This window comes from Scylla paramamosain, chromosome 14, assembly GCF_035594125.1.
Source record: "Scylla paramamosain isolate STU-SP2022 chromosome 14, ASM3559412v1, whole genome shotgun sequence".
Lineage (NCBI taxonomy): Eukaryota > Metazoa > Arthropoda > Malacostraca > Decapoda > Portunidae > Scylla > Scylla paramamosain.
In genome coordinates, this window is record NC_087164.1 from 23,527,423 (window position 1) to 23,542,422 (window position 15,000).

The 15,000-nt window shown below is 43.1% G+C and overlaps 1 protein-coding gene across 1 annotated transcript in view; it reads right to left on the reverse strand.

Moving 5' to 3' along the window:
• LOC135107046 (autism susceptibility gene 2 protein homolog) overlaps window positions 1-15,000 on the reverse strand; it is a 194,311-nt gene that overhangs the window by 150,604 nt on the left and 28,707 nt on the right. The window contains exon 2 of the mRNA XM_064016636.1: window positions 8,459-8,506. The gene's annotated coding sequence lies outside the window, so the exon portion shown is untranslated. The remainder of the gene's footprint in view (window positions 1-8,458; window positions 8,507-15,000) is intronic.

The following is a 15,000-nucleotide window of genomic DNA, read 5'->3' on the forward strand; positions in this document are numbered from 1 at the left end:
AGTAGAACAGATGTGGGTGCGGTGGATAGCTGCTGGGATGAGAATGAGTAGATAAATACGTTGAATAATACGTAAAATGTAATTAAGAAAGAACGCAGGGAAAAAGCAAGCAATTAAATAAGTAAGTACCCGTTGTATTAAGTCAGTCAGTAAGTCAGACAGTAAGAATGTAAGTAGGAAAGACAGTTAGGTAGACAGGTAAGATAAGGCTATGCTATGTGGACCAAGATGGACCAAACTAAGGTAACGTTACGTCATGCTGTATTATGCAAGGTGTGGCAGGAATATACGATAAAATAAGAAAGGCAAGGCATGGCAAGAGATAAGATAACACAAGGGAAAATGAAGCAAGATAAGGTGAAGTAAGAATAACGAAAATTTAAGTTAGTCTATTTTAAGCTAAACTAAGATCAAATCAAATTAAGTTAAACGTAAACACTAAAGGTAAGGTTAAGTTAAGGTAAGTTAAGGTAGAATTAACAATAGCTAAGTTCAGATGCGGCAAGGTCAGGTCATGTAAGCCAAATCAAGGCGGTCAGGTGAGGTAGCGTGTAGACAGTTACGCAGGTGCACAGGTAAGCATGTACGGGATTAATTAAGGAGGAACACAGGTAAGCACTACACGTATAACAAGTAGCTGAGGTGAGCGATGGTAACTATTATTACAATACACCTCAGCGCGGGGCAAAACAGAAAGGAAGTCTTCATGTGACACCTGTTAGTAATAAGAATAAATACAGTGACTTTCCTTTCAACACCTTTCTATAACGTTTTAATATCACGAAGAAAAAAAATAATAATAATCTTGTGAAAAAAAAAAAAATTGTAAAAACGCCGAGCAAAAAAATAGTTACATTATCTTCCCTTCTCCTTTTATCCTTTCTTTTCCCTCCTCCTCCTCCTCCTCCTCCTCCTCCTCCTCCTCGTCTTCCTCTTCCTCTCCTCGTTGTAATTATACATTAATGACGACCAATTTTGCTGAGGAGTGAAGGAGGAAGGGACTAGTCGAGGAAGAGGAAGAGGAGGAGGAGGAGGAGGAGGAGGAGGAGGAGGAGGAGGAGGAGGAGGAGGAGGAAGGCGCACGAGGGGCGGTTAAAAATTGAGGATCATTTCCTTAATATGAGAGAAAAAGACAGGGTGAGGAGGTGGTTAGCGGCACGGAAGGAGGAGGAGGAGGAGGAGGAGAAAAAGGAGGAGAAAATGAACAACAACAACAACAACAACAACAACAACAACAACAACAACAACGGCAAAAAAAGAGAAAAAAAAATATGAAGCCTTAAACTAGAACGCGGACAAAGAAGCAAGAAAATATGTGTAAGAAAAAGGAAAGCGAAAAAAAGCCAAGAAAAAAGAAAACGAGAACAAGACAAAAAAAAAAAAAAAAAAAAGGAAAAGAAGATTAACTGAAAAAAAGAAAGACGTGAAGGAGAACACGGAATAAAAAAAAAAGAAAAAAGAAAAGAAAAAGAAAAAGAAAAAGAAAAAAACGAAAACCAGAACACGGACATAGAAACTGGAATAAAGAATGGAGGAACACACACACACACACACACACACACACACACACACACACACAGTTATGTATGGTTATGTTCCTTCACGAATTTTTGAGCAAGTCATGCACTCAACGACCAGAGAGAGAGAGAGAGAGAGAGAGAGAGAGAGAGAGAGAGAGAGAGAGAGAGAGAGAGAGAGAGAGAGAGAGAGAGAGAGAGAAGATTGCTCAGTTAATTTTCAGACTCCAGTTTGGCGTAAAGTTTCAAGCGAACGGAATCTCTCTCTCTCTCTCTCTCTCTCTCTCTCTCTCTCTCTCTCTCTCTCTCTCTCTCTCTCTCTCTCTCTCTCTCTCTCTCTCTCTTCCCTCGCCTCGTAAAATACTTCCTTTCTTTCCTCACTTCATCCAAATTCACTTTCTTTCTCTTTTTTTTATTTTTATCACGGTACACTTCTCTCCATTTATTCTTCCTTCCTTTCTTCCTTTTTCCCTCCTTCCTTCCTGAGAATTCACGTCTGCCACCTCTCTCTCTCTCTCTCTCTCTCTCTCTCTCTCTCTCTCTCTCTCTCTCTCTCTCTCTCTCTCTCTCTCTCTCTCTCTCTCTCTCACCAACATTCTTTGCTTTTTTTTTCTTTTTGGTCTCTGTCTCTTTCTTTTCCTTTCTTCAACAATATTCTCTCTCCTCCTGCTCCTGCTCTTCTTCTTCTTCTTCTTCTTCTTCTTCTTCTTCTTCCTTCTCCTCCTTTCTCATTTCCATTCTCCTTCGCTTTTTTCTTCCTTCCAGCATTTCTTTTTTTTTTCGCTCTAAGTTTTCTTCTTTTCATCTTCTGACACTGGTTCTCTTTTTTTCTCCTTCTCTATCGTCAATCTCATTTACATCTTTATCTCCCTTTCTCCCTCTTCCTCTTTCTCTTCCTTACTTCTCTTGTTCACTTCCAGTTTTCTCTAAGTTTCTTTCATTTATCTTTATTTTTCTCTTGTTTTTTTCTTTTCTTGTCAAATTTTTTTCCCATTTGTTATTATTTTTTTCATTTTTCTATCTCTTTATCCGCTTGATCTCCTTAACTTGTCTTTTATTGCTCTCTCCTCTTCCTCCTTCTTTCTGTTGCCAATTCGTAGTTCTTTTTTAAATTTCTCGTATTCTCCCTCTTATTTTTTTTCATTTCTTTTACCTCTTCCTCCCTTCCTTTCTTCACTTTTCTCTATCTTACTTGCGTTACCCCTCTACTCCTTTTCCCCCTCTCCTCCTCCTCCTTATTATTATTATTTTTCTTTGCTTTTTTCCTTCCTTCCTTTTCTCTTCCTCATTCTTCGTCGCCATTATTTTCTTTCATCTTCCTTCCTTTCTTCCTCTCCTCTTCCTTGCAACTTCCCACCTTTCATTCTCATTCTTCGTCCTCTCCATTTCGTTTTACCTCCTTCCTTCCTTCCCTCCTCCTCCTCTTCCTCTTTATTTGCCTGAGTCACGTCAAGTCGGCAGCATCTCGTATTATGGTAAGTTCTGTAGACCAATACAGCCGTCGACCAAGTTATATACACGAACTTGGTGACTTGCAAACACTCACTCTCTCTCTCTCTCTCTCTCTCTCTCTCTCTCTCTCTCTCTCTCTCTCTCTCTCTGGATATGTTTTTTTTTTTAATCTATCCTTGTATCTCTGTCTAAATTCATCTATGTATCTATATATCTATGTATTCATCTATCTATTTGTATATATCTATTCATCTACGTATATAATTAATGTCAGTATTAATGGCTATATATTCATCTAAGCATCTATTCGTTCATCTACATGTTAATCTTTATATTCATATGCCAAACTATGTATTCATATGTCTACCCACAGAGTTAACTATTCATTTATTTACCAACATTTGCTCTCTCTCTCTCTCTCTCTCTCTCTCTCTCTCTCTCTCTCTCTCTCTCTCTCTCTCTCTCTCTCTCTCTCTCAAAACACGAAAAACACGCCCAAATTTCTGGCACATGTCAAGAACAAGTTTCGCCGCGCGCTGTTTGCTATCAAAAGCCAAAAAAAAACACCGTCACTACACGAACTACCGTCACAAAACAAATTAATAATCACACACACACACACACACACACGCCTAAATAACGTCCACGCCATGCAAACAGGCGGCAGGATACAACAATTATAGCTTAACGCGTCGTGGGCAATTATGTAATCCAGACTTGAGGCGACACGGAGGCAAACAAATTACTTATAAGTGGTTTGTGATTGCATACTTTTAAAAATCAACATGCATGAACACACACACGCACACGCACACACGTAAAAGGAGGGAAAAAAAGGAAAGAAAAAAAAAAAAAAGGGGGGTGAGGATATAATTTTGTCATCATATACACGTAATTATCACAAAAAAAAAATCTTGACTTTGATAACAGAGGCGGCGCGCATTATAATCAATATAGAAAAAGCACCAGAATATCAAGTCGTGGGTGCCCTTTGCTGGATTATGATTGCAGGGCGAGAGATTATCGTCAATGTTCCTAACCACGACTACTGCTTCTGAATATACGTGATTTTTTGCCATTATTAAAGCTAAGAGAGAGAGAGAGAGAGTGTCCGGGCTTATAATTACACGGTTACTGTTATATATATTTTTTTTTCCCACCTTCATCAGATTAATAAATACATACCTGATGAAGGGTGTTAATCACTCTAACTTAATGATGTGGTAATGACACACGAGAATCATTACGTGGCCGCTGTCAATACACTGCCTGCCAAGCCTTACATCAACTATCACATCATTAAGTAACAGCACAGCGGTCGTTCCCTCCCCACAGTGAAAATAGTTTTACGGTAATGAAGGTTACTGCCTCAAAACACGTACTGATAATAATTCACTCTTTAAATTATATGCTGTGTTTTATATAAGGGTTTTATATAAGGCGGTAGTCAAATGGCTTCTACCAGCTTGCCTTACTAAGTTCTCGTGTTCTTAATTATTTGTCTTTGAAGCTTCAGGAAGAGATCATTAATTTAAATCAGTGAGTGTGTGATTAATGTTTTTTTTTCTTTTTTTTTAATTAAACAACTTTCTCTCTGCACATTCTTGTAACTTTTTTTTTTTTCAATTCAACTCTTTCACAGTTATTTGGTACGAGTTTTCCTTAATCACTAGCCAGTCTAAGCCATCTTTTCTTGTTCTACAGCCACGTCCAACCACTGCACTGGCTAGAAACTGCAAAATCTAGTCTTTTTTATGCCCTTCTTTCTTACAGATGCTTATAAATACTCAATACATTTTTGCTTCTAGCCGAGTAAATACTTATACATCACGGCGAAAGGGTTAAACACACTCTCTCTCTCTCTCTCTCTCTCTCTCTCTCTCTCTCTCTCTCTCTCTCTCTCTCTCTCTCTCTCTGCAATACAGCACACACGTGACCTAAACACACCTGCCACACCCGAACAAGCTGACAAATCATAACTTCAGGCGCAAATTATATAACAAACTCTGAAATTAACGAGACAAGATCAAACACACGCGCAACAAACACAATTAAAATACCGGGAAATAGCAGGAAAGTCAATTACTATTAGAATTCCTCTCTCTCTCTCTCTCTCTCTCTCTCTCTCTCTCTCTCTCTCTCTCTCTCTCTCTCTCTCTCTCTGGTGCAGGAGGAAAGGCAGAGAAGAGAGGAAGGAAGGAAGGAAGGAAGGAAGGAAGGAAGGAAGGAAGGAAGGAAGGAAGGAAGGAAGGAAGGAAGGAAGGAAGGAAGGAAGGAAGGAAGGAAGGAAGGAAGGAAGGAAGGAAGGAAGGAAGGAAGGAAGGAAGGAAGGAAGGGAGGAAGGGAAAGTGAGGAATAATGGGAAAGAATACAGGAAAGAAAGGAGGAAGAGAAAAAGATAAGAAAAGAAAAAGAAAAAGAAAAAAGACAAAGAACGACAGACAAACAGGAAGAAGTAAATTAAATCACGGGATAAAGAAGGATAAAAAAAAAAAACAGAAAGCAGAAAAATAAGATTAAGAAAGAATAAAAAAAGAAAACAGAAACAAACACGTCAGAGAGAGAGAGAGAGAGAGAGAGAGAGAGAGAGAGAGAGAGAGAGAGAGAGAGAGAGAGAGAGAGAGAGAGAGAGAGAGAGAGAGAGAGAGTTTGGCCAGGTTGTAAAGTAGAAACACACCAGCAATTCAGATAGTCGCATCAATAGTTAGGATTATATTAACACCAGGACAGGACGCCGGATTTGTTAACACTCCATAAAACTTTACACCTCTCTCTCTCTCTCTCTCTCTCTCTCTCTCTCTCTCTCTCTCTCTCTCTCTCTCTCTCTCTCTCTCTCTCTCTCTCTCTCTCTCTCTCTCTCTCTCTGGTTCCTAATTTTCTTTGCCTTTCGTTCTCAATAATATGCTTAAAAGTTCTCTATTTTTTTCTCTTTTTCTTCTTTTTCTTTTTCTTTATTTATCTGGTTCACATTTTTTCTTTTTTCCTTGATTCCTTAACTTTTTTTCTTAATTTTCTGTGTTTTCCTCCTTTTCTCTTCTTTATTTTTCTGTGTTGTTTATTTATTTTTTTAAATCTTTTTAGTCCTATCCTCTTTCTTTCTTTCTTCCTTCCTTCTTTCCTTCCTTTTTTTCTTTTCCCCATTCTTTAACTTCTTCCTCATTTCTTCCTTTTTCAACTCCTTCCTTGCAAACTTGACCTTCTTTATCCAACTCCTGTCTTTTTCTTTCTTTCAAACCGCTATTTCTTTTACTTCCCCCTCTTCTTCCTTCCATCCTTCCATTTCTATTCCTTCCTCCCTTCTAGCTTCCCATATCTCTTCTTACCCTTGTCTACACTCATCTTCCCCATATTTTCCACCTATCTCATTCTTCCCTTCCCCAGCCATCCTCACTTTCCCTATTCATCCACAACGACAGACCCACACCCACCCACCCAACGTGATCAGGGTAAATTAAGGGTGCAGGGTGATGGTGAGGAAGGGAATGGTGTGCAGGGAAGGAAATGGAGAGGGGAGCAGCAATGAAGGGCTAGGAATGCCTCGTGTTGTTGTTTAATCGCTTGCTACTACAATTGCTACTGCTACTACTACTATTACTACTGCTACTACTATTACTACTGCTACCGTGACTTCTACCACCACTGCTGCTAATGATGGGAACATGGACACCAGCTCTTCCGCCAGCACACAGTTAGCTAATTAGCAGACAAACACGTCAATCAAGCAGTCAGTTAACTAATTAGCTAGCAGGCCATAAGGATCAGTCAACTCTAATCAGTCAACTAGTTAGCCAGACGATCGTTTATTCAGTCAAGCTACTACCCATCTACCCAATCTGTAGCTAACAAGTCAGTCTGTCAGTCAACCAACCAGTTAGTGTCAGTTAACCAGTCAGTCGGTCAGTTAAGCAGTCAAACAACCAGTTAACCAGCCAATTAACCAGTCAGCCATTAAGTTAACCACTCACCCAGCCAATCAATTAACCAGTCACCCAGCCAATTAGTTAACCAGTCACCCAGCCAATCAGCTAACCAGTCACCCAGCCAATTAGTTAACCAGTCACCCAGCCAATTAGTTAACCAGTCACCCAGCCAGTTAACCACCCCGTCACTTCGCCAGCCAGCCAGCCAGCCACACACACACACGGCACAAAAGGAAGCACTGACCACCACCGCAAATAAACAACATGAAAACACCACTTTGTCTTTCCTTTGTCTTTTGTTCCTACATGCATTACCTAAACTTTATGTCTTGTCTTGCGTGTGTTTCACCACTTCGCTCTTTCTGTCTTTGTGTTCTAACGACCTTTATTTTCTTACTGTGTCTCGTGTGATTCTGAAGAGATTTTATTTATTGTCTTTGCACTTATTTTAGATATTTTTTCTTTTATGTCAAGAGTAAATATTGTAAAATGGATAGGAAACTCTATTTTCTTCTTTCTCCTCCTCCTCCTCCTCCTCCTCCAAGGTTATTTACAAACTTGGCAACAAACTACCACGTCTCCAGCATTACGTGGGGACATGATGCAGGTCTCGCAACTTGTGAAATAAATTTAACATCGACCAACTCAAACTTGGGGGAACCTGAGACGGGCGGAGCGAGCGTGGCGGTGACAAGAAGCAGCGATGTGCACGGTGACGCAAAGGACACTCTCTCTCTCTCTCTCTCTCTCTCTCTCTCTCTCTCTCTCTCTCTCTCTCTCTCTAACACCTCACACATACACACATACAACTGCTAACACCTTTTATCCTTTTCGTCACCTCCAAACCAATCACTAATTTTCAAGTCACCGCTAAAGATACGTTCAAACACATTCTCTCTCTCTCTCTCTCTCTCTCTCTCTCTCTCTCTCTCTCTCTCTCTCTCTCTCTCTCTCTCTCTCTCTCTCTCTCTCTCTCTCTCTCTCGTCTCCCTTACCCTCCCTTCCCCGCCCTTACCTGGCTAGCTGATCAATTAGACGTGCAGGTGACGGGACGCGCGGCCGCCCCATCCCTCTCTATTAACATACCTGTCCCCGGGAACACGGCGCATCATTAGCGGGCTTGTTGAGGCGGCCGTCAGATGAATATTGATAAACACAGATAATGGTGCTTCAGTGGGCGGCCCTTCCCTGCTCCACGCCCACCGAGGGAGATAAACGAGAGAGAGAGAGAGAGAGAGAGAGAGAGAGAGAGAGAGAGAGAGAGAGAGAGAGAGAGAGAGAGAGAGAGAGAGAGAGAGAGAGAGAGAGAGAGAGAGAGAGAGAGAGAGAGGAATGTAGTACTGCACCCCATCTACTCAAGGCTCCTTCCCCTCCTTCTCTCTCGTCAGTCAATCGTTACAAGTCGTTCTGAAAGGCGAGCAGTAACTGTCCCACTTGAGCAAGACGGCGGGGTGTGTGGCAGATGAAAGACCGCACTTGACGCTCCTCAGAGATATGGTTTACATCCTCTAACTTTTCTAAGGGAGAGTTATAGATGGCAATAGCGTGGCCAGTGGGTGTGTTACAGACCTTCCCAGCCTCGTCAGCAGTCAGGCATGCAGGCACCGGACACCATACCTGAGGAAATGGAAAGGTATATTGAGAAACGGGACATGAAATTTGAGGTTCTTTATACTGCATGTGATAAAATAGCACTCTATTCAAATGTCGTTGTGTAGTTGTTGTTTTTTAAGAGATTTTAATGCAGAAGAGGAAGAGGGAGTGGAGAAATGATAATTACATTTTTCCCTGCATAAATAACCACTTCAACATTTAATTCAAGTGCAAAACAGGAAGACAAAACTCTTACGTAGTGAAACAAAAACCAATATTTTCTTTTTTCTTCTTTTCTCTTGTACTTCATTATCCTCCTCCTCCTCCACTTTCCTCCTCTTTCTCCTTTTTATAAACGACCCCAAAAACACCTCTCTCTCTCTCTCTCTCTCTCTCTCTCTCTCTCTCTCTCTGATGATGACACGATGGCAGGACATACACAATTAAAAAAAAAAAAAAAAGGTCAGACAAGCGAGTCCTGACACGCTTGAAAAACGCTGCATTAAGCCATCAACAACGAGACCAGCATTAAACAGCAGCAGCCACAGCAAGGGAGGTCAGCTGTCAGTCAGTCCAAACGGGAATATGAAGACTGACGTGAAGCGATGAGTATTATTATGATTTTAGTTAACCGTGAAGGGAGAAAAATGGGAGGAGGAGTGGATGGTTGGATGATAAAAATTAAACATGTATTATAATGATGGAAGGTTGCAAAGGGGGGGAAAAAGGGGTGGGGGGAAGAAAACAAGGAAAAAAAAATTGAATGTACATTATGGTGATGGATGGAAAGCTCAAGGGAAAGGGAAATCAGGGTACAAGGGAAAGAAATGACAGTATTTGACTGTATTATAGTGAATGTTTGAGGGAAATTGAAGGGAAAAAGGAGGGAAAAAAAGGGAAAACCATGTACATTTTGCTGACGGAACACGAGGAGGAAAAGTAAAACAAATGACGAAATAAAAGAGGAAAAACTGGTTGTATATTACGATGATGGAGACTTGGGAGGAAAAAAATAAAGGAGAAAAGAGGAAAAATGAAAAATGTAGCGTCACGAACGACGGAACATTGTGAAAACGAGAGAGAGAGAGAGAGAGAGAGAGAGAGAGAGAGAGAGAGAGAGAGAGAGAGAGAGAGAGAGAGAGAGAGAGAGAGAGAACTTCCTGCCTCTTTTCTGCCCCTCCCTAACATTTCCTACGACTTCTGCTGTTACAAAAGAAAAATATGAAGACACCAAAGCTAAACTGAACTGAAAACACCATAAAAATCTTCCTATCGTAGTTTTTTTTTTCAGTAGAGCGAAAATTAAACGTGTTCTTTTCTTTCTTTTCTCGTGTGTGTGTGTGTGTGTGTGTGTGTGTGTGTGTGTGTGTGTGTGTATACATGAATGAATAATAAATATATGAATAAATAAGTAATGAATGCACCAAAAGTTTTATTCATTATGACAGGCATTCACTCAACCAAACAACACGCAACACAGCGAAGACATTTAACTACCTGATAAGCTAAATTATTCAATACTTCAACCTACATTAACATTGACATTATCATCTCTCTCTCTCTCTCTCTCTCTCTCTCTCTCTCTCTCTCTCTCTCTCTCTCTCTCTCTCTCTCTCTCTCTCACCTAAATACTTCAAACTCACTCAACGATATCTTTCTTATTCTTTCTTTTATTTCTTCCTTTTGTTTTTAGTTCAATAATACAGTAACAACCTAAACATTTACCTACTCCAATAATTCATCCTTCATTAACATTAAAATCATCTATCCTTTATTTTTAGGTCCAAGAATATAATGAGCTGATAATGATAGCAATGACCGTGACGACGCTGACTCCTTTACAGCATTCAGGCTCACTCAAGTCGAAACCACATCATTACTGCTTATTTTCCTTGTTTTTCTGTAAGGGGAAGAGAGACGGGGGATAATTCGAGCAGGAATGTTAAGTTTCTCTCCTCCTTACAAGGACACGTTGGGGAGTGAGGCGGCAGCTTGGCGTGAAGAGATGGACTTGATTCCGGACCCAGTTACGCAACCAATCTTATTAGGAAGGGGACTTGACTGATCTGGGCGCACGAGAAAGAGTTAAATTGAAGTGGGGAGGTGGCACGATGACACGGAAGGAGATGGTTACAGAATAAGTTTCGGGTGCAGACAGGCTGAATCAGACAAGAGCAGAGCAGGGCAGAATTATACTCGTACAAGACAGAATGTGACGAGGCAGCGAGAACTGAAGGGGTACATTTATAGACAGGAATAAAGATGTTTAGAGTTATATTACAGGAACAGAGACGGACACAATAGGAAAGATGGTATGAACTGAAACAGGTAAAGGTAGAATTAGGCAGATGAATACAAAGAGTAACTCAGCAGGAACATAAACAGACAAACAAACAAAACAGGAGGATAAAACAGAAGCCAAGACGGTAAGAATTTAGGCGGAAAATGAATTACGCAAAAAAATATACAGTTACAAAATAATACAGAACTGAGATTGGTGAAAATTAAACCTTTCTAACTTCATTCCTTTCTTTCACATCTTCAAAGGCATCGCTACCAAACATATCCTCATCGGGAGCCAAAAGTTACGAAAAAGCTTCAAAACTGGAAATGCCGTCGGTGCAAACAAGCCAAACACAATCCTTTCATGCAAATCTCACTTCTAGCATTACAGACACTCGCCCTGAGAACCCCACGATCCACTGAGACACGTTTGTATATTTATGCAGCTTTAACTTGTTTCTTGCCAATCACTCCGCCTGGGTTTAACTTGTATACGTGTTGAGTAATGCAAAAAAAAAAAAAAGAAAGAAAGAAAGAAAGAAATAGAAAGAAAGAAAGAAGGAAAGAAAGAAAAGAAAAAAAAGTTACGTTCGCATTAATTTCCGAGTCTTATCTCAATATTTTTTTCTCTCATATTTTTCTCTTAACAAGCTGTAGTAAAAATTATTCCGGTTTCCAATAGAGCTCTCATAATTATAGTTAGTGACTTTTTTTCCTTTTTTTTCATTCTAAGCAACGTGGAATATTGTTCGCAAAGAGAGAGAGAGAAAGCACACACACACACACACACACACACACACACACACACACACACACACACACACACACAAACTAAAAGAAAAGTTTATTTTGTGCCTGTTAAAACTACACAACAATTTACGAGACTGTAGTAAAAACAATAAATAAATAAATAAATAAATGTATCAGAAATCCTACGTGATTATGAAAAAAATAAAAATTGTTAAGCAGTTAAGAAGTTAAAATAATGATGTAATGAGCGAAAAAAAGATAAAAAAAAAAAAAGGAGAGAACAAGAGTTTAATTTCATAATGGCTACACTGCAGAAATATTAGACTCTGTAGTGCATGTCTAAAAAATTTATACGTTATTATGTTATAAAAAAAAGTGTAACAGTGAGCCAGTTAATGTGAAAAGTAACAATGAGAACACTAATCATCTCTGACCTTTAAAATTAGTGCTCTAGAAAACCCGAAGCGCTTTAAAACATCAGCAAAAAGCGCCGACTGATTGATTGCCTTTCCTGTCTGTGCACACCTGCGTGACACAGGTGTGGAGGAGGGGAGGGAAGGGAAGGGTGAGGTGCGAGTAAGTGGCGAGCATTCAGGTGCAAGAGTAAGAAGGGAAGATGAATAATGAGAATAATGTAAAATAATTGAAAAGTAACAGAAAAGTAACAAAAAAGCAGAATATTTAATTATCTATCATCATGTAAGAGTGAATATGCTCTCTCTCTCTCTCTCTCTCTCTCTCTCTCTCTCTCTCTCTCTCTCTCTCTCTCTCTCTCTCTCTCTCTCTCTCTCTCTCTGTTCGACTCTTGACCAGCAGGGGCACAGGAAACGCAGGTAACAGTGCAGGTGTTTATTCACAGAAGGTGTGAACAGAAGGCTGGAGGTAGGTGATCTCCCGGCGCCAGGCCGCGCACTTCAACTTAACACTTATGACTGAAGCCCTAGCTCGTTCACTCATACACGTATTCATGCCTCACACAAGTCTCGCTCATTCACTCGTTCACACAACTAGCTAACAACCACACACCTCCCCCGAGACATAAGGAAGATTCCTTATCTTTGTTATGGCTACCGTAACACATGAAACAAAGTTACAATGATTGAAGTACAGAAAACACGGTACATATACACAAAACAAACACAGCGTACAATGAACACGTACGACTAATCGTAGGTGCTACGGTGCCACCGCACCTGCAGTCGTCTCGGCTCCCTACGCTGTCGGCTGCTTCGACGCTCTGGTTGCTCTCGGCCACGGTGTGCCCCGTTACCCTGATGCTCCGGGCTGCCGGGATGGTGGTGTTCCTCGTGACCCTGATGCTGAAGCGCTGCACCGCCATGAGCGGTGTGCTGCTCGACAGGAAGGGGAGCAAGAGGTCTGTGTGGGCGTAGGTGTCTTCTATTACGCCACATCACGCGACCGCTGCCCATCTTGATGAGGTAGTCTCTCCTTCGCCCAACAGCCACGATGACACCCAGGCGATCCCAGAGGCCTGTCGTGTGATCTTGAACGTCGACGTGGCCACCGAGGTGCAGGAGAGGAAGAGTACGGGCGGACGCGTCGTGGCGAAGTTTCGCTTTCTTCCTCAGTCGCTCTGCCTTGGCGTCGCACTCATCAGCAGCGCGCTGCCACTGCTGAGCGTATGAGCGATGATGAGCCGGGACACAGGACCTCATAGGATGACCGAAGAGGACTTGTGCTGGTGATCGCCCTTCCGCCCTCGGAGTGTTGCGCAGTTCCAGCAACCCGCGAGCGAACGCATCCTCGTCCAGGTGTCCCTGCTGTGTGGTCGTGAGGATCAGCTTCTTCACGGACTTGACCGCTGCCTCGGCGTGACCATTGGAGCGTGGATAATGAGGTGAAGATACACGATGCTCCACCCCCATCGAGCCAGGAAGCGCCGTACCGATGAAGAAGTGAACTGCGGTCCACCGTCAGTCCTCAGGAGAACAGGCACGCCCGTGTCGGCGAACACACCCCGAAGGACACGAACGAGCTGATCAGCCGATGCTGGACGTGAGCATGCAGACACGTGAGGCCACCCAGACAAGCGATCTACATACACGAGGTATGTACGGCCTGCTGCGTGGAAGTAGTCTGCAGAAACTGACTCAAACACCCTGCTGGGTGTGTCCGTGTCCTGCCAGAGAGGTTCGTTGGCTTGGCTTGGTAGGAGTGGACGGCATAGTGAGCATCCAGAAACGACGTTCTCAACGTCTCTGTCCATACCAGGCCAGTACACCGTTTGTCGGGCCCGTCGCTTGGTGCGCTCCATCCCCTGATGACTGTCATGGAGTCGCTCTAGTGTTTCTCGGCGGAGGCTGTGAGGAATAAGAAGCCTCGGCCCGTAAACCACCAGGTCGTCGTCTACGGCCAGCAGACTGCGCACCGGCCAGTACGTACGCAAGCGGTGATCGAGGTCGTGGCAATGATCAGGAAGCCCTCGATGATGACGTTCTTGAGCAAGCAGTACTCCCCGTCTCTTGCTGCTGCGGCACGTACCATTTCCACAGTCTGATCCTGGAGTGGTGCTAAGCGGACGCCGTCCTCATTGGTGGCAGATAACGCTGAGATGACCGCTGAGTGGAGAGGGTCGAGGTCACCAGAAGTAGCAGCGTCGTCTGTCAACTCGATGGCCATGGATCCACCAGCCATTGCACGTAAACCTTCCTTTGCTTCGAAGGCGCTGGGAAAGGCCTTGATCACAGCAGCAGCGTGCCCCGCACGCTGCTGTGGCGGGTCGTAGGAATGAGGCCAGCTGATCACTTCTGTGGGCGTAGATAGAGGTGGCTGCGAGGCGGTCGGGTACTTGATGGAGCTGTTGCCGGTGCGCTGTTCTTCCCTGCGTAGCGGTCGGATTTGAGCCGGAAAATCTTCGGGGAGGATTCCGAGAGCGATGGAATCGTACCAGCTAAGCAGCGCCCCCTTCACCTCCTTCACCACGCTCACAACAGTCTCAGCTTCCCTGTCGCCCAGTTGCAAGTGCGACGAGAAAGTTCCTACACAGGTGAGGGGGTGATTACCGGCAGCATAAAGTCCATCACCATCAGCGGGCGCCAAGCTGGAGGGCGGGATTCCAAGGAGGTGTTGCCGTGTCGAGGCCAATAACGGTCGTTTCGGCCCCAGAGTCAGGAGTCCACGTAATCTTGTCTCTTCCAGCGGGATGTGTGGCGGTAATGAGCACCTGGGGCGCAGGTCGTGCCGTCACCGTCTTTGTGTATACGCCTGATAAGAGCTGGTATACACTGGCACTGGCTCCCCGCCTCGGGCCTGCACCGCGATGAGGAGAGACAGTTGAGGAACTCCCTCGAAGCTCCTCGTCGTTTCCCTCACTGTCTGCTGACATACACTCGCAAAATGCCCTCTTTTCCCGCAGTTACGACACACTTTATCTATTGCCTGGCATCCCCTTTTGTCACTGCGACAATCTTTGCCACAACGATAACAGCCCGTGGGGCTTGAGCCCCGAAACTGCCCTTCCTGTA